Source organism: Podarcis erhardii (genome assembly GCF_964252035.2).
Source record: "Podarcis erhardii genome assembly, chromosome: 17".
In the NCBI taxonomy this organism is placed as follows: Eukaryota; Metazoa; Chordata; class Lepidosauria; order Squamata; family Lacertidae; genus Podarcis; species Podarcis erhardii.
In genome coordinates this window covers 33,198,955-33,218,046 of record NC_138515.1, presented here as the reverse complement: position 1 = coordinate 33,218,046, position 19,092 = coordinate 33,198,955, and the positions used below count along the sequence as shown (strand labels likewise).

General features: G+C 43.0%; 1 long non-coding RNA gene across 1 annotated transcript in view; it reads left to right on the top strand.

Annotated features, from left to right (window-relative positions):
* LOC309332582 overlaps positions 1-19,092 on the top strand; it is an 88,664-nt gene that overhangs the window by 36,038 nt on the left and 33,534 nt on the right. The gene's annotated exons all lie outside the window — the stretch shown is intronic.

Sequence of the window (19,092 nt, the reverse complement as noted above, 5' to 3'; positions counted from 1 at the left end):
ACAGTGGTAATTGGTAAGAAATTAAGGAGAACTTTCGCTTTATCATAATTTTTACATAGGCAATCCTATCTGAAAAAGATATTATTTTTCTCACAGTCTACTGAGAATGATAACAGCCTGTGCGACACTTTGTAGCTGTTAATAGAGAAATCCTTAATCTTTTTGTTATTTTTGTTCTGAAGTTTCATACTGGTTCCTCCGCCATTATATCCAAACTGTACACTGGTTTGTCTCCATATTAATGCCAATGTTTTACTGTTTTCCCTGTATTTCATTTATACCTTTTTAATAATCTAACTGCCAGTTTCTTTAACTGATCTAATGATTGTATTGTTGTTTTAATTCTCAAAGCTACTTCTGTGATTTTCCAGATTCTTATTGAGTCTTGCGCAAATTTTAGTGTTGTTTTTCTCTAACTTTTACAGCTAACAGCTCCAGAGCTAGACCAAATAAAACTACAAATAAAAGGACACTTTTGTCATGTACCTTTTGCCAACTGAAGGGCAACTATATAATCCCATTGACAGTAATCCTTGCTTTCTTTTAGGACTGAATCAATTTCCTAAAGATTAGGCCAAATTAAAACCTTAAAATCTGATACGCAATATAATCAAAAACACATTCAGCATATAAAAGTAAGATTATCATTTCATCTTCCACAAAAAAAGCTCAACAACTTTGTCTGGATTTTCACTTTGGGGAATATTGCAACCCTAAAATATTATCCCTCATGTGACTATAATGAATGAAGCCAGTTTGAGCCTGATCTATATGATTATGCATGATGTTATTCAGTCTCCTTGCTAAAATACTACCATTTTTAAATATATATATAATCAGTGCTAAGAAAGAAGAGAGGTCTTTCAAAATGTAACATGTGACGGATCCTTTACTTCTTTAGGTATTACTACTCTTGGCAAGCCATAAAACTCTTCAGTATGCTGTTAATTGTCTTCCTTAAAGTTTTATCAATATACCAGCAAAGGTTTTATAATAAGCTGGGGAACATCCATTAGTTCAGTTCTAGGAGTTTTGCTTCATTTTTATTTTATTTTACTTTAAACCATTTCAGTAGCCTCTTAACATTTCAGCTTCCAAAACCAGATAATCTAATCCTTGTTGATCTACAGAGGTTAAATATGAGAGTTTCGTTTCAGGAACTGCTTTAACTTTTCTATATTCGTGAAATATTTCTTCTTCTTCTTCTTTCTTTTTATTGAGGGATTTGTTTCTTGTTTTGAAAAAATATTTATATGCAGGTCATCTGCCTGGCTTATTTCCCCATTGGAAGTTTTTGTTTAGTTCAGAAATTTGTACCTTTTTATAAATGCTTTATATGTATCTAGTAATTCCAGCTGTATTTTACAGCTATAAAGAATCTCCAAACTTAACATTTGTTTCTGAACATGTCATGATTTCCTGCTCAGTACAATCTCTTATTCCTATTCTTCCATTCCATCAAGAAATAATATCTCTCTTCCTTAGGCACAAGAACAAATATATTAAATCACTTTTTTTCCCCCTTCAGGATTTCAGAGGGTACAGCAAGGGCTTCAATCTTCATGTCCATACGTCTTTAGAAGTTTCCCTGTCCTTATTCCTTTTACAGTAGCATCTCACTCTGATATTTACAAAATTTATATGTATATGCCTGTCCAGGTTTCTTTCACCTTGCAAAACTTGAATAAATCCTACATGCCTGTTAAATTCCTGTGTAACAGTCTTGGGCCAATACTAGGAATGCTTGAAGCAATTTATTAAGATTGCTTTTCCAGTTATCCCATTCAGTTTCTTCTAAAAACCCACCCCCGACATTCTCCCCCTTTTATATTTTCTTATCTTCTCCCCAGGTATCTTATAATAACATCTTATAAGAACCACCACCACCCCAACATCAGTAGAATCAAGGAAATTCCAGTATTTCAATTCTGCAGCAATGAAGTAAAATACCCAAAGTCAGTCTGTCATACTGGAACACTGAATTTTCCAAAACTGGTCTTTGACTACATAGCATTCCAGGAAAGAATCATCTTCAGCATCCCTTCGATCTGTTCAACTTGTGAATACAGTGGTACCTCAGGTTACATACGCTTCAGGTTACAGACTCCGCTAACCCATAAATAGTGCTTTAGGTTAAGAACTTTGCTTCAGGATAAGAACAAAAATCGGGCTCCGGCGGTGCGGTGGCAGCAGGAGGCCCCATTAGCTAAAGTGGTGCTTCAGGTTAAGAACAGTTTCAGGTTAAGAACGGACCTCCGGATCGAATTAAGTACTTAACCCAAGGTACCACTGTACCTTAATTGGGGTTTTTTTAATTGCATTTGTCAACCGTTTCCCAACTTTAGTTTGCATGCACGAACAAACTGAATGCTTATTTTATCCCTGTTACATATCAGAAAATGCGTTTCCCGGCAGGGGTCTGACCACGGTCACACATAATCGCTAACATACACACACACCATTTATTGAACGGGCAAACTCGCCGTGAATAAAAACCGAACATGAATGCAGTGCTGACAACTACATAGGTCAGTCCTGTAAACTTTACAAGTAAAAGATGAACAGTGTGTACTTTTTGTTTCAGCTGTTGAGTCAATAGTTGAGTTGGCTCATGACAAATGTCTGCCCTGAGCCTAGCACCTCTTGCAGGCCCAGCGCACTGGACAGTCACCCATCTTATCTTTGGCGCTGTGGTCTAAGCCACTAAGCCTCTTGGGCTTGCCAATCAGAAGGTCAGCGGTTCAAATCCCCATGACGGAGTGAGCTCCCGTTGCTCTGTCCCAGCTCCTGCTAACCTGGCAGTTCGAAAGCACGCCACTGCAAGTAGATAAATAGGTACCGCTCTGTCAGGAAGGTAAACGGCGTTTCCGTGCACTGCTCTGGTTCGCCAGAAGCGGCTTAGTCATGCTGGCCACATGACCTGGAAAGCTGTCTGTGGACAAACGCTGGCTCCCTTGGCCTGAAAGTGAGATGAGCACTGCAACCCCATAGTCGGTTTTGACTGGACTTAACTGTCCAGGGGTCCCTTACCTTTGGCCTTTTTAAATCTGACAACATTAGGGGCTAACACCACTGAGGACCTGCTGAGGTGTCCATCCCAAGCCTGGGCAGCAGCTGCATCTCCCACCAGTTCCCTTGTGCCCGTCACTCCAGGAGGTTGGCATAGAGAGAGAGGCAGGCATATGAGTGTGAAGCAGTACCTTGGAAAGAGGAGAGAGGTGCCCCACTGAGGACACATTGTCCCACAGCCCTCCAAAAACCGAGAGCCAGCACTGGTGTTTTTCCCTGGCTGGGTTGAATCATCATATGTAGTAAAGGTAAAGGGACCCCTGACCAGTTAGGTCCAGTCACAGACGACTCTGGGGTTGCAGTGCTCATCTTGCTCTATAGACCAAGGGAGCCGGCGTTTGTCCACAGACAGCTTCCAGGTCATGTGGCCAGCATGACTAAGCCGCTTCTGGTGAAACCAGAGCAGCGCACAGAAACACCATTTACCTTCCCACCGGAGTGGTACCTATTTATCTACTTGCACTTTGACGTGCTTTCGAACTGCTAGGTTAGCTGGGACAGAGCAATGGGAACCTACTCCGTCCTGGGGATTCAAACCGCCGACCTTCTGATCGGCAAGCCCTAGGCTCTGTGGTTTAGACCATCATATGTTGTAAGAATACCTCTAATTGCAGGTGGGCCTTTTTACTTCATGTGGAACAAAGATATTGTTCCCCTGTAGAGAAATGTGAGACTGGTCTTCTTAGAAGTTCCTTCTGAGTGATAAAAATACACTTCTTTTGATATAGATTTTAGCACCACTAATTGCGTTTTTGCAGTTCCTCCCAAAGAGGTTTATCAACATAGCTCACGAAGTGTCATCTTTTAGCAACTGCTCAAGAGCTGACTGTGTCCCTGTCAACCTTCCATGCATCCCTCTCTCCTTTAGCAAATGACACAGTTTATGTGGAAACTCTATGCAAACGCTGACACAGAACTCCCTCCCCATGTACAAGAAATCTTTTCAGCCATAGTGAAAATATTTGGCCCTGCGGTTCGGTGGCTGGAAATGACTTGTCACGTCCGCAGGCTCGTAATTTGTTTTATTTTTAAATGGCCGGCCCTGCCAGTGATTAATAGCTCACAGAAATGAACTCAAAATAAGCCTCGCAGGAATAGAGATAGGCGGTGGTGAAGGAGGAGGCGGAATATGACGGAGGGAGGGGGGTTGCTAGGACCACAGCGGGACATAGGTAGGATGAATGACATAGCAGGCACCAAGGCAGGGGAAAATGTTTTGTGCTATTTGTGGCAAAAGATTGCAGCTGCAGATGGTGTGGCTGTCACACTCAAAGAGCTGTAATATTGAGAGATGCAAAGAAATTACGGCTTGGCCCGAGTCTCTCCTTGGTAGTTATCACAGGCTCCTTCTCTAGAGGAAAACTCATGCAGAGCGTGCTAATAATTCCTCAGCAGAGAAATGTTAATAAAGCACTTGGCTGAATATGCAAGCAAACAAACCCTCTGTCTGCACCATATTTCAGTCAGTTGTCACTGCAAAGTTTGAGGTCTGTATACCATAAGCACCCCACCTCCCACAACCTCCACCCTGTAGGGCTGCTTCTCTAATGCGTTTAGGCATTATTTTTACCTGTTTTAAAAATGAGACCAGAGCTTATGAACAGTGCCAGTTTTACGTATAAGCTAAACAGGCGATAGCTTAGGGCCCCACTCTCTTGGGGACCTCCCAAAACTGTAAAGGGGGGGGGACTGGATGTACATTTCCAAAATATAAGATATAAAAATAAAAATAAAACCTACATACAGCAACAGTGTTTTGTGTTTATTAAATTACCATATAGCATATATTCAACACAAAAAAACAGCGACAATTTGTTCTTGACAAAGGACAGCTAGACATATAAAGGGCCCCATTACCTTCAGTAGCTTAGGGCCTCATCAAACCTAAATCCAGCCCTGATGATGAAATTCCAATGTTTGAAAATCATGTGTCCTGCTTTACAGTCCTTTATTCTGAAGGGCTGTTAAACATGGTGAGGACGCCATGTTGTCCCCACTGAGAAACTGTTTTTGGTTGGTGGGGGGAAGGACTTCCATGTGCGAGAGAATGAACATTATTTCCAGATAAAGTTATGCTCCGGCACCCCTCATATGGAAATTATGCCTTATAAGAGGTCACAGGTTTTTGGTTTCATGCGCTTCTACAGGGAATAGATATACACACCCATTGCCCAAACCCCAAACAATAAATATGACGAAGTTTTTAAAGCATCACTGAATACTTGAACCTGATTTTATGTGGGTTCATTCCCCCCCCAAAAAGATTCAATCTCTCAATGCAAACAATTCCCACCTCACTCCCCGCAGCATTCAAAGAACTAATTATTTCCACCACATGAACAAACTGACATATCCACATCACAATAGGACTGTGCTGGTCCCGTGGGTTACCCGAGAGGCGAGGTCCAAGTCCGGTTCATGGTCAAAGGTGCAACAAGGAGGCAGTCCGTAGTAGCTGAAGCTGGGTGCAGGACAGGGAGTCGGGTGAAGTCAGGAACTCTGGCAGAAGAACAGGACAGGGTTCAGGCAGGAACTAACAACCAGCAATGTTGCTCCCGCAACTTGGGACTGGGACTGGCCGGCTTTTATCTGCCCTGAGGCATAGGGCAGCCCCGATCCTCTGGTGACTCACCTCTCCTGGTCTGGAGGTGAGCACTCCTCCTGTGGGAACTTAATTCCCTCCGCCTCTCTGCCCTGAGCCTCTGCAGCTCAGGAGAGGCTGGAGGGTTACCGGACCCAGAGGCAACCTCAGATTCCTTTGACGGGGCTGAGAGTGGGGCACCTGCAGGCAATGGGTCCTCCATCACCTCTGGAGCCAGAGCAGATTCAGCTGGTGCCTGCACCTGAGGATCCAGCACAGGTGAGGACCCTTCAGGCTCATGCCCCAGCCCCGGCTCAGCTGGTTCTGGAGGCGGGGATTCCTGTGCAGGCTGGGATCCCTCAGGTTCAGCATCCGAGTCTGAATCCCAGGCCATCACAAGGACAAGGAGATTCTTCAGGTGCATCCATAGACATAGCAAATAATCTGAAGGCCAAATCAGAGGCACAAATGCCCTGTTATGAATAAGGAAATGTGTGAATCGTGGTTCTGTGCAGAAGTGGGAGGTGAAGGGAGAAAGAAGCACTTTGGGTGCTGAAATGTTTACTTATGTATTTCAATGGAGCTTCCACGGAGTAGTAAGGGTGGTTCATCGCTGGGAGAGTGAGAGCCAATTGGCATGACCCCTAATGCTGATTTTGCACCCAGGTTCTCTCTTCCCACTTCAGAAGAGGACAAAAACAGAAAAGAAGGTGTGTTGATCTTAGAATATCTGCAGAACCTTCATTAGAAAAAAAATATGATTTTTTTTTGTATACTAGTGTCTTATGCTAACATCAGAAAATGCCAGTGCTGGACATAGAACTTAGGTTCTACATTCTGATTTCTGTATATAAAGGTTAATATGGTGTGAAAGCAAATAAATGCATTTCAGAATCCTATAAAGTAAAAATTGGGGTGATGATGGAGAGCTTTGTTTGCTATACACCACATACCAGAGCAGATGGCATAGAAATTAGGAACGGCAAGGAAATGTTAGATGAGAACCCAGTCAGCTCTGCTGAAAATTGGCCAGTATGCCAGCATCGCATATTCCTGTGCTCTGTGAAATTCAAGACAAAATTTTTCACTACTAAATATGCCAGTGCTGACCTCGTGGTTGAGGGACTGCCAGAGAAGGGCCTTATATAAACATTCAAAATGGAGTTCAGCGTTGCAAATCATTCTGAAAATTCTCTGATACAGCCTTTTCTTTATGAGAGGCTGCAGTACGAATTTTTGCACACATAATTTATTCTTTTGGGTGGGAACTTTCCTGGCCCATATTTCTGCATGTCGTTGGGAGCTCTCTGTCTGATTACTGCACCCTCCTTCACTATGGTTTTGCTTTTTAAAAGTTCATGTTTATAAATGGGACAGAACTGCCTATTAGTCTTTTTTTAAAAAAAGAACTAATTGTTAGAAAATTAATTTTTTTCCTTTTTAGTATAGTTATCATCATCATAAAAAATACAAAGATATAACCAGACAAGGGACATTATATAAATTCAATAAATTATTATTAATATTATTATATATGTGGATTATTTCCAAACAACTCAAGTAAATCAGAGCAAGAATGTGGACTATAGAATCTTCTACTCCCTACTAAAGGTTGCCCTGGTATAAACACAAAAAATGATTTCCCCCAAAGCTGTATAAAACTCAAGCAGTCTCCTATGTTATGTAACATATACGTGCTACAAAGGAAAAATAGGTGTTTACAAAATGTCCAGTCTGAGCCACTGCATGAAGAACTCTGTGATGTGGGGTGAGACTTCCACTGATGGGCAGTTTGTGGACAGGCTGCGGCCAGCAGCAATTCTACTAGTACAATCATACCTTGGAAGTCAAACGGAATCCCTTCCAGAAGTCCGTTCGACTTCCAAAATGTTCGAAAACCAAAGCACGGCTTCTGATTGGCTGCAGGAAGCTCCTGCAGCCAATCGGAAGATGCGGAGGCCCCGTCGGACGTTTGGCTTCCAAAATAACGTTCGAAAACCAGAGCAGTCACTTCTGAGTTTTGGTCGTTCGGGAGCCAAAACATTTGAGAGCTAGGCTGTTCAATTTCCAAGATACGACTGTACAGTGGTACCTCGGGTAAAGAACTTAATTCGTTCTGGAGGTCCGTTCTTAACCTGAGGTACCACTTTAGCTAATGGGGCCTCCCACCGCTGACTCTTCGACGTCGCATGATTTCTGTTCTCATCCTGAAGCAAAGTTCTTAACCCGAGGTACTATTTCTGGGTTAGTGGAGTCTGTAACCTGAAGCGTATGTAACCCGAGGTACCACTGTATCTGCTTTGACAGAGATTGCCCTACATATCTGGAGAAATGGATGAAAGAGCCAGCGCAGTATCAGGCGTCACTGATTTTAAATGTAACTAACCAGAAAGTGCTCACCTGGGGACAGCTCCACCACATGTGCAAGAACGACCCCATTTTACTACAATCCCACCAGCACCATGGAGAGGTGTATGTTATAGATTAGTTCAGAGGTTCCCAAACTTATTTGACCTACCGCCCCCTTTTCAGGGGGGGGGAAATTACTCAGTGCCCCCCTGGTTCAATCCAATCCACCTCAGGGCGGGGGCGCAACTGCAGCCTGCCTCCCATTGGCCCAGGAAAGCCCCTTGCCTTCAGCACAACCATTGGATCCACTGGGAGGCACTGTTGCTGTGCCACAACAGTGCCCAACCCTGGTGGTAAGCATCATTACTCTGCTCCCTTATTTTTATTCAATGCCCCCCAATTGCACCCGAGGCAATACCACTCCCCTGGGTGGTTCCAGCATCCCAAGGGGACAGTATTGCCCACTTTGAGAAAGACTGGCTTAGTTGAGGTACCGTATCATCAATGTGCTGTTTTGAGCAGTTTCATGGCATATTAGCAGATGTGGTTCTGCTGGGCTGCCTGAACTATATATCCCTTCCCATTTTGTTACCCAAATCTGTCTGCCCTGATCTGCTCCCCGGTTGGTGTTCACACACTGCTTGCCTTCACTTACGCTCTGCCTGTGTGTTGTAAAGAAAGCAAGTGAAAAAGGGCATGCCTTCAGTGGTTTCTCCTCCAAAGCCAGACCCAGGTAGCACTGCCCTTGTAACATCTCACTACTTGGGGAGGTGGAGAGCATGCAGACCCTCCAAGTGTCCTTATTTTCCAGGGATAGTCCTGGATTTACAGAAGCCATCCCAGTTTCTGATGTGATCCCAGAATGTCCTGCTTTTCCTTAGGTCATCCCTATATTCTTTGGAGAAATGTTTGAGGGTATGGAGTTATGCAGCCACCAACACAATGAGAGAAGTAACTATACAGTCATTAGAAGACATCCAAAAGCAGCCCTGTATAGGGATGTTTTTAAATTTTTAATGTTTTACAGTGGTACCTTGCGTTACATACGCTTCAGGTTACATACGCTTCAGGTTACAGACTCTGCTAACCCAGAAATGGTGCTTCAGGTTAAGAACTTTGCTTCAGGATGAGAACAGAAATCGTGCTCCGGCAGCACGGTGGCAGCGGGAGGCCCCATTAGCTAAAGTGGTGCTTCAGGTTAAGAACAGTTTCAGGTTAAGAGCAGACCTCCAGAACGAATTAAGTACTTAACCCAAGGTACCACTGTATTAGGGACGCGGGTGGCGCTGTGGGTTCTGTTTAACCCCTTTTGCCCTCTGCTTAGAGGGACGCGGGTGTTGCTGTGGGTTAAACCGCAGAGCCTAGGACTTGCCGATCAGAAGGTCGGCGGTTCGAATCCCTGCGACGGGTGAGCTCCCGTTGTTTGGTCCCAGCTCCTGCCAACCTAGCAGTTCAAAAGCACCTCAAAGTGCAAGTAGATAAATAGGTACCACTCCGGCGGGAAGGTAAACACCGTTTCCGTGCGCTGCTCTGGTTCGCCAGAAGCGGCTTAGTCATGCTGGCCAACATGACCCGGAAGCTGTACATCGGCTCCCTCGGCCAATAAAGCGAGATGAGTGCCACAACCCCAGAGTCGGCCACAACTGGACCTAATGGTCAGGGGTCCCTTTACCCTTTACCTTTACTATATATGTTGGAAGCCGCCCAAAGTGGCTAGGGCAACCCAATCTGATAGGCAGGGTATAATTATAATTATAATTATATGATTATAATTATTGAATAGGCCATCCCCATTTTCATCAGAGAAATGTTGTAGGGTATGTACATAGTCAAATCAAGGAGAACTTGCATATTTTGAGGTGTGTTTTTTTTTTTTTGTATTTCTATGCTGTGAAGCATCCTGAGGTCTACAGGTGAAGAAGGACAGTATACAAATATAAGAAACAGTAAGAATAATAATGTATACTTTTTGCATGAGATTCGCAGGATGGCCTTGAAGAAGGAGATGAAGGGCTTGCGATTTTAAGTTAGATGGATGGTAAAGTCAAGGGTACAAGAAATAGCAGACGTACAAGAAAGGGGGGGGGGGAAACCATGCAATGCCTTACTTTTAGATGCTTTCTGCTGCTTTTTGAGCCTTTGTCGGTTGCTGTTTGCGTCCCTGAGAGCTAGATGCTTCTCTGAAGTGACGCTTCCAATATATATATTTTTTGAAAGACGGCATGGTACCCTTTTGCCTGTCTGCTTTCACTTGAGATCTGAGGCCTGCTGGCCTGTGCAGCTGTGTTCTAGTGCCAGTGTGCTAAGCTGCAGCCCGTTTAAATCAAATTTGACACCCAACACCTTACTGTTTTCTCAGCCTGCCTACCCCAAATATTTCCTTCCAGTTCTGACAGAATGTGTATTCACAGAGCTGCCTTAGAGCTGCCTTCTCATTTTTGAGAAGGTTGTACAGGGAGCTTTGTGGTGTGGCAGCCTGCCAAACAGTGAACATTTAGCAGGGAAAGCTCGCTATTGGGTTGTTAATTTGACATGCAGAACAGAGTGGTTAGGCTCTCTCTGAGCATTTTAGGCTCCCCGTACTAAATTATACCTAACACTTGCCTTCAGGTTTAAGCCATCTGAGCATAAAATCTGACTGTATAAAGTCTGATCTGTCAAACAACCATTTATTCCCTTTGACCCAATCAATTTTCTCTGCCGGATTGTGTGATCATTATCTGCATCTTTAGGCAGCTACGTGGGTCTTGCAAAACCTTCCAGATTGGGACATTACATGGGTGGCTAAAAAGGATGAAAATTTAGAATTCACAAATAGAAGTGCCCTGGATGGATGGAAACTCAGGCAAATCAGACTTTACACGGAGTATCACTGGAAAGCTGAATCCAGTCATTCTGCTAATTATAGCTTTTGTGGGAACTGAGTGTTTTTGTGTCAAACGCCGATGAAGTGAACAGCCTTCATCAGTACATCAAACAATATTGGGGGTGGGCAAAAAGCAGGGAGCAATGTGGTTGCCAGGTCTTGGGGCTTGACTTTATCTTTCAGAGTATCAGCCTTCTGGAGTACAGCAACAAAGTTCGCAATGTTACCTAAGCCAATTGGTGGGTGGGCATCCTATTCCCACAAGCCTGCTTATTCTTCCTTAAGTAACTACTTCTTGATATGTAGATTGTGTTCTCAGGCTTTGCTTCCTTCCTCCTTCTCCAAATCAGTAACTTTCATTAGTCTGTCTTAGGATCTGTTGGTGTTAACCTCCTGGTTCCATCTTGGACAAACGTAAGCATATACTAAGAACGGCTTTGTTTGCTATTAGTAATTAAATTTTGTTTTTTTTTAATTCTTTTTAATCACGCCACGGGGCATACTGATGCTTCGTGTGGATGGGCGCATGACACAAGCATGTCCCATGATGTGCATGCAAAGCTGCTGTGAAACTTTGAGGGGGCCCATTGCCTTCATTGAAATTTTTCAGGGCAACACCCACAGGGCCCCCTACTTGGCAGCCCTGGTATGGAAGTACAGTAGATAATAATAATAATAATAATAATAATAATAATAATAATAATAATAATAATTTTTTATTTATACCCCGTCCATCTGGCTGGGTTTCCTCGGCCACTCTGGGCAGCTTCCAACAAAACACTAAAATACAATAACCTATTAAACATTAAAAGCTTCCCTAAACAGGGCTGCCTTCAGATGTCTTCTAAAAGTTTGGTAGTTATTTTTCTCTTTGACATCTGGTGGGAGGGCGTTCCACAGGGCGGGTGCTACCACCGAGAAGGCCCTCTGCCTGGTTCCCTGTAACCTCACTTCTCGCAATGAGGGAACTGCCAGAAGACCCTCAGCGCTGGACCTCAGTGTCTGGGCAGAACGATGGGGGTGGAGACGCTCCTTCAGGTCTACTGGACCGAGGCCATTTAGGGCTTCAAAGGTCAGCACCAACACTTTGAGTTGTGCTCGGAAACGTACTGGGAGCCAGTGTAGGTCTTTCTAGACGTGTGTTATATGGTATCGGCAGCCATGTAGATCCAATGGTGACTCTCACTTTGGGGGCGGGAGACATATTTACATTGTCCGCCTCCATACATTGAAGGTGTGCACAGAGGAGACTCAGATAAACAGCCCTCGAGATTTTCCTACATGGCAACAGAATCCCTTCAGACAGCATTCTGTGTGGCAGGGGCTTTGGTCGTCACAAAGGAGACCCCCCCCCCCAATGTCAAGAAGCAGATGAAGGAAAAAGTCTCCCAGGGTCATGGGCATCACTTTTCAGCAGGCCTGGTCCCTGATACCTTTTAGCCTTTTAAGAATGTAAAAGCACCAGGAGCCTTGGCAAGGTGTCATAGTCTGATATCACACTGCAGTTTGACCAGGAGCCATTTCCATTTGTGTGAGAGTGAAAGGTTTGATGACATACCCTTCCATATTCCTCAGATGAAAACAGAGACACATTCTATTCTACATCAGTATTCATTCTTTCAATTTATACACCGTCCTATACCTGGAAGTCTCAGGGGGGTTCACAAACAAAACCACACCATATAAAATCATACCAAAAGCAATAACCCAATAACCCTCCCCCCCATATCAGTGCTAGTTCGTTGTATTTATTTATTTATTTATTTGGGGTTTTCTTTTCCTCTCAGGCTTCCCTAAATGCAATATGTTTTTTCCCCTTAAAAATGTTTAGGGGCACTCTCATTTTGACTCAAAAAAATCATCATTTTATAATTCAAATTGGGAAAAATAAATGCAGTAAATGGACAAAGGTACAGTGGTACCTTGGGTTAAGAACTTACTTCATTCTGGAGGTAAGTTCTTAACCTGAAACTGTTCTTAACCTGAGGAACCACTTTAGCTAATGGGGCCTCCCACTGCCGACGCGCCGATGTCGCATGATTTCTGTTCTCATCCTGAAGCACAGTTCTTAACCCGAGGTACTATTTCTGAGTTAGACACTGCCTAAATGCCATACATAAATTCAAAGATTTCGGTGCTTAAAATACTGCAGCTTTGTGTGTGCTTCCTCTAATAGCTTTTGTACTTGACCAGTGAGAAATGCTCAAGCAGTGATACCAGTATAGAACAGAATGTCCCTATTTTCATCTGAGGAATGTCGGTGGGTGAGATGACTGCCTGAGGCCCATGTTTGTGGTTTTGCATCTTATTTAGCACCGCCGACAAATAAGCAGATATTGTGGCGCATGCAAATATAGAAATGGTACTGTTTACATGGCATATTAAAAACTTGGCATCTCAAACATATAGTATGAGGCAGGCTGTAGTTACCCCTCCCTTCCTCTAGATGGAGCTCAGTTGGTTTTTCCACCCAGGATGACTGCCCCCTGCTGATGCAAAGAAAGCAATGCAGCCATCCGTCATTTGCCAACAGGTGTGCAGAGTGCAGACCCAGACTGCCAGCCATAGGGACTCAAGTTCTCAGGTTATCTTACAGACTCAGCTCAGTGGCAGCACACCCAACAATTTCTAATATTTGAGTAACCTTTGACCATTTCTGTTTTTCAGGGCAGGCCTCTGAAGAATTATCTCCAGCAGCCAGGGACTTCCATTCCAATCTTCCCCAAGCACAGTCTGTACTGGTGATGTCACCTTTTAGCTGACCTTTGGAAGTTGCTCAACGCCACTTCTGGCTCATTTTATCCTTATTGCAAATGTGTGTCTGTGTGTGCAAAAAGCAGGTTTTTCTTAACTGCTGCCTTGCATTATAGGGAGCCACTAAATAGAAAATTACATTCTCCCCCCCCTTCCAGTTTTCATTGCTTGACTTCTGATGGCCTTCTTCTTCCATGCATCACAGCATACCAAACTCTTGCTTTGGTTCTTTAATATCCTTTATTGTGATATCCTTTAATATCCTTTATTTAAAAATTAATTAAATTAATTAATTAAAACATTTGCATGTCTATACAAACATTCTGTACTATCTCTTAACATGTAAAAAAAAGAAAATTATATAAAGTTGAAAATTTATAAAGAAATAAAAAATAAAGAAGTAACAAAGATAAGAAACAAAGAAATAAAAAAAGACAAAAGTTATTTACATAGTAAAAGTACTCATTGGCGCAATCCTTCCGATCCTTCTCATTATACTGTTTGATATAACATCCTTTTTTACACAGGTTTACATTATAAAATATCATTTCTTTCTGCTTTGTATACATTCCTTTCATCTTTTCTTTTTCTTTACAAATATCACTCAATTTCTGCTAACATGGAGTTATATGTACAATAAAGTTTTACATATTTCTTAAGTATTATCCATTCTCTACCAAACTCTTGCTTATTTGCTTTCAGTTTTCCCAGAAATCCTAAATATACGGTAAATGGTTTCTATGTAACATAACAGCATTACTGTTATTTCGTCACCTCTCTACTGTTTACAGCAGGATTCAAAGGAACTAAAAAAGAGCGTAAAAATGCTTCTGTTTAACTCTTCGGATCTCTTATAGATTTTATTTTCTTTTTAAGGTTTTGGCCTATTTTCATGGCAGCTTGTTTGGGGAGCTCAAAGGCCACGGGGCACAGAACTAAAAAAGCATTTGACCCTACTTCACAGAAAAGGATTCAACACCTACTCTTGCGGCTTTGTCAACATACTATTCCACTTGGGCAGTTGTTTCTGAGTTGATTTCTTGCATGCTAAAAGCTCAGATGCGAAAGGAGTTGTTTCGGATGCATAGTGTTATAGTGCAGGATGGGCCAGGAGAATCAGGGGGGATGGGGTTGGTTGGGGCCAGTTTTCCTAATTTTTCCTTCCATTGTGTGAACCTGTTTAGGGTGGTGGGAATTTTCCTTAGTTTGTTTTGGAGGAATGGCTAGTTCTGTAGTGGGGGTTTTATCGATCTCCATGTCATACCTGTCAACTTACAGATTTGAAAATAAGGGACCAGCAGCCTCGAAAATAAGGGATCAGAAGCCAAAATAAGGGATTTTAGTCAACCAGCAGCCAAACGAAGCCTCAAGCGGTGGTTCCCACAGCGCAGCAACCCGGCAAAGGGGATGCAGCAAGGAATACCACCGTCACCTCTCCGCTGGGAAGCGCTGAGCAAAGGCGAGTCCCCAGGCAACACGGCCGATTTGATCGGCACAAGGCATGCAAGCTCCACCCCCAGTCATTCTTAGACTCCTTATTGGGTGAGCAACGCAGCCAAGCAACACAGTTGGAGCCTCCCTCCTCCCTGGCCGGCAGGGAGGGAGGGAGAGGAGCTGCTTCCTTTGAAACCCGGGAAATTGAAGGGACATCATCAACAAGGGACAGCAGCAGGACATGGCGCTGGGATAAGGGGCTGTCCCGCCAAATAAGGGACGCTTGACAGCTATTCTCCATGTGCACCCATTGTTTCATTTCGTCTTCTAGGATATATGGGATTACGTGGTGCACTTGTTTGGCGATGTAGTGTAGTTCTATGTTACGAATTACCCATCTTCCTTCTGAGTAGGGGAGGGGCAGGAATTTCGAGTTTATTCGTGCCCTGTTGTGTGAAAATAAATGAGTGTCATGTTTTCTGCCACTTATGGAGTTGGGTTGGGTGAATCCAGATTGGGAGAGTTTGGAATATGTAAATTCAGGGCTTTTTTCAGCTGGAACTCACTGGAACTCATTTCCGGCATCTCTCAGGTGGGTATCATCACCCTTATAAGAGAACAAGGGAGAGATAGGAGCCAACTCCTAGGGGTTGTCTGGGCTTCGGCCCCCACAATAAAATATTTGAGGGGGCAGGCCCCCCACAAAGTTGATGGAAATTCCCATTCAAATAATGTCACTGCGTCATGTGATTGATTATGTGGGGCTGGGCTTACCTGCCCCCCACCCCCATTATTTTTTTCAAGCTGGCACTCCTGAAGGGAGGCATTCATGGTGAGTTCCGGCACCTTTTTCCCCCTAGAAAAATAGCACCAGGTAAATTAGCTTTGGGAGGATTAATATTTCAAAAGTGCCTCATACCGAATGTAAACAAACTGTGAAAAAGAATCCTTGAATTGAAAGTGGAGATGCTATATGTACCGTTTCGTTGCTTATTTGTTTGGTTTGTCTCACACAAAAAACTCTTTAATAAAAACTAACTAAAACACAAAAGAAAGAAAGAAAGAAAGAAAGAAAGAGTTGTTGTTTTTCTTCCTTTTTTCACATTTTATTGTTTTATTTTGCAATATTACATTCAGTTACACATTTTATCATTCTTTACAATCCATTATAGATATATATATACCTATACGTATCTATATATTTTCCTTATTTATACTGTTGTGACTTCCCTCCAGAAGAGTTGTTTAAGAATGAGCAAGGATGAATGGTTGCTGGGATAGTTTTTCTCTCCACGTGGAGGGCAAGTGCTTGGTAGATGTCTTTGTATTTGGAGTGTTATATTCTCTGTGACCTATCCCTTGCCTTGCCTTGGTGGTCTATCATGTCAGCATCTTAAACCTCACACCTTTCCTTCCACAGGGAACAGGGAGAGAGAATACCTAGGAGTTAACGTGATAAAACAGAACGGGCCCATGCCATAAATCAAACGGGTTTTAGCATCTGATGACAAACCTAATTCCTGTCAGAAAAGAGCTGAACTGACCCCCGCCCCTCCCAAACTGTCATCGAAGCTGGACCATAAAAATCACAGCTGTCACCAAAGCATGCCCTGCCCTTGGAGAACATGCCATCCTCGGGACTGATCCACCGTGTTCAGGGCCAAATTCCCAGCCTACAGGCACATTCCATACGACATTTTGTCACATCTCCTGCTGGTGCATCTGTTCCAGGGTCTTTGCTCTTCCTAAATCACTTTATTCCCCCACCCCCACCCCCCCTTTTTTTTTTGCTCAAGAGACGAGTGCTGAGCTGAGGGCTGGAGAGGGCAGGTGCTTCAGAACTGGTTTCAAGAAACCTTAGTCCAGTTAATCCCTTTGTAGCACCTGCATGCAGCTAAGAAGGTAAAACATCGCACCTCGGTTTGCAATTAAATCGATCGTGCCATTTCTTCCATTCATATTTAGATGTGTTAATGGGTTTTCAACAACAGCCCATTTCATTATTTTTTTAAAAAATAATATTTATTAACGTTTTAAAAGTTACAGAAAGAAAAGAAAAAGAATTAAACATAACAAAACCATACAATACAAAGACAAAAATACTACATATACATAACAAAAGTAAAACAAAAACAATTTAAAAAACAAAAACACATCCAATACTTTCAATGTTGTTAACTTTCATTTACTTGTTTCAGAGACCTCCTCACACCTCCCTTTTTTTTGTATTCCACTTCGATTAATTGTTTCAGCAAATCCTTTCCATCTTCCTCAATTTTCTGTCCTATCATTTAACTTAACAAATTCTAACATTATTTTTTCCTTTAATCCATTTACAATCTATTGTACTTAATTCTTTATAGCATTTCTGCTAAAGCCATGTAACTTCATTCCAACATCTTTTTAGCATTCCTTAATTTTACAATATTTCTGTAGATAATCTTTAAATTTCTTCCAATCTTATTCCACCATCTCTTCTCCCTGGTCTTGGATTCTGCCAGTCATTTCCGCCAATTCCATGTAGTCCATCAACTTCAACTGCCACTCTTCCCGGGTGGGTAAATCTTGAGTCTTCCAATACTTTGCGATGAGTATTCTTGCTGCTGTTGTTGCATACATAAAAAATGTTCTATCCTTCTTTGGCACCAATTGGCCGACCATGCCCAGGAGAAAAGCCTCTGGTTTCCAACCACAGCCCATTTCAGCTCACAAATTCAAGTTACTGTTTTGGCAAGATTCAATAGGAAGAAAGGAATAATTCCTGTGCAAGGAGGGGACGGATTTCTCATACATGGCTTCATTTGGAAAACAGAAAAGAAACAAGGAGATCTCCCTGTATGAGCAAAACACAATTTCTAGAGGAAATGTACGCACTCAACCACTTCGATTGGCAGAATTGGCACTACTACAGGGGCCGCATAATACACATTTCACATTTTTAGGAATTTGAGGCTTTACTGTGGCAGCACCCGAACTTTGGAACTCCTGGCCTATTTAGACCAAGCCGACACCTTCCCTGTACTCTTTTCAGCACCTGCTAAAAACATTCTTGTTTAGACATGCCTACCTGGATGCTTAGAAAGTTGAGGTAATTTTAATCTGTTTTAGTATTTTAACTTTTGTGTGTTTTAAAGAAGTACGGCTGTGGATTTTCCACGACCTTTTATCTTTTCATAAACCAAACAATCAAGCAGTGTATAAATCCTATGAAACAAACAAGCAATCAAAATCAAAATGCCTCCGTGTTTAAATGGGTATATGGCCTTGTCTATTTTCAAATTCTTTTACATCATTGAAGCACAATCTGGTACTCACTGGTTCATTTGCCAAAGGGTGTCAGTGTGAGGCACAAAACTCCTGATGCCGTCAGAACTGCGGAACTGTCACTTTTGCCAAAGACTCCCACAGAAATGCATCTGGGCACCTTGGAAAGGCCTTGCCAGCTAATCCACTCAGTCCCCCAAACAGCGTAGAGATGTGGGTACAGAATCTACTCCAGGGGCAGATCTACACTCATGGTTTTTAACATTAACGAAGGGTTAAGGAATGGTTTTGATAAAGTCGATGGACACACGACTTCCTTCTTTTTACATTCATAATGTGTTATTACCTTGTCTTTTTATTGCTTAATTTTTAATCGTTAAAGGGTAAAGGGACTCCTGACCATTAGGTCCAGTCGTGGACAACTCTGGGGTTGCGGCACTCATCTCGCTTTATTGGCTGAGGGAGCTGGTGTACAGCTTCCGGGTCATGTGGCCAGCATGACTAAGCCGCTTCTGGCGAATCAGAGCAGTGCACGGAAATGCCGTTTACCTTCCCGCTGGAGCGGTACCTATTTATCTACTTGCACTGGCATGCTTTCGAACTGCTAGGTTGGCAGGAGCAGGGACCGAGCAAAGGGAGCTCACCCCATCGCGGGGCTTCGAACCACCAACCTTCAGATCGGCAAGCCCTAGGCTCTGTGGTTTAACCCACAGCGCCAATCGTTATCTGCTGCTATATTGGTGAAACACTGCTCATATGTCCCTATGTAGTGTTT